Genomic DNA, 1,568 nt, shown 5'->3' with positions numbered 1-1,568 from the left:
AGATAGACAGATTGATAGATAGATAGATAGACAGATAGATAGATAGATAGATAGATAGATAGACAGATAGATAGACAGATAGATAGATAGCTAGATAGATAGATAGACAGATTGATAGATAGATAGATAGACAGATAGATAGATAGATAGATAGATAGATAGACAGATAGATAGACAGATAGATAGATAGCTAGATAGATAGATAGACAGATTGATAGATAGATAGATAGACAGATAGATAGATAGACAGATAGACAGATAGATAGATATTGATAGGCTACATTACCACAAAGACAAAGTGAACAGATAAAACCAACTCCAAGGTAATAAGCAAAGGATGGACGTTATATAGGAAGGAAAACACAGACAGGCAGATATAACAGATAAATTGATAGATAGACAAAATAGATAAGATTGATAGAGATAGATACAGTTCATCATTTGTGACTTCACTCTCTCTCTCTCACACACACACACACGTGCACACACACACACGAAGTTAAAAACCACCACACATCAGTTGCAAAGTTTGAATATTATTTGTCTATATTTATTGGCTTATGATGATCACATAAACTGGGACTCGACCATTGTCCACCATTGGTTGAAGGGACGATGCGTGCCCCAGTTTGGGCAGCGGCACAAGATGATGCTGGAGACATGATACAAATATAGTTCAGAACAAACAAAAAAAGACAATTAATCAAACAAACAAACAAACAAACAAATCCCCCCCGCAAAAAAAACAACAACAACACATCACTATCACTGGATAGTACAATGTAGGTATCATTTTCATCAGTTATTTTTTTCAAACAATATAAATTAATCTGCCTAAAAAAAAAAAAAAATTTAAAGAGAGAAAAGATAAAAGTGCCCCTTTTGCACAGGACAGTTTTTTTTTCACACGTCTGTCTAATGTGACAATTAAAAGTGCAAAGATTTAAAAAGGAACAAAAAACCCCCCACAAACAAACAAAAGATATCAACCACAATCAGCTGACTGCCACACAATGTAGAAGACTTTATATTATAAGAGCATTTTTCTCTACCTCAGTCATAAATAGAATCAACACACACGTCTGACCCGCACTAAATGTGTATCCCAACTTAGATGAAATTGTAGCAGGCAACAGCAACAACAAAAAAATCTTTTTTTTTCTTTTGCTGAAGTTGAAAATGAGGAAGATGAGGAGGAGGACGATGATGATGATGATGATAGTGGTGATGAAATAATAAATGAGCAATACACACATGTACGTCAAGAACAGCTGTTGCAAAAAGAAAGATGAAAAAACAACAACATTGCTTTAATTTCATTCAGGACTTGCAACAAAATATATGTCTGTCATGATCATTTAAAGAGCTTGGGGGAAAGGGAGGGTCATTTTCTGCTACAATGTTCGTTCACCATTGTTATCATTATCTTAGATTTTTCACATCTTGGGCAGCACTTTTTTTCAAAATTTAAATTAAACTAGAACATATAACTTAGGTATTTCCTCAAGAACTGGAGGGGGAGAGAGAGAGAGAAAGAGAGAGAGAGAGAGAGAGAGAGAGAGAGAGAG

This window comes from Aplysia californica, unplaced genomic scaffold (assembly GCF_000002075.1).
Source record: "Aplysia californica isolate F4 #8 unplaced genomic scaffold, AplCal3.0 scaffold01255, whole genome shotgun sequence".
Lineage (NCBI taxonomy): Eukaryota > Metazoa > Mollusca > Gastropoda > Aplysiida > Aplysiidae > Aplysia > Aplysia californica.
Note: the sequence above shows the minus strand (reverse complement) of the source record.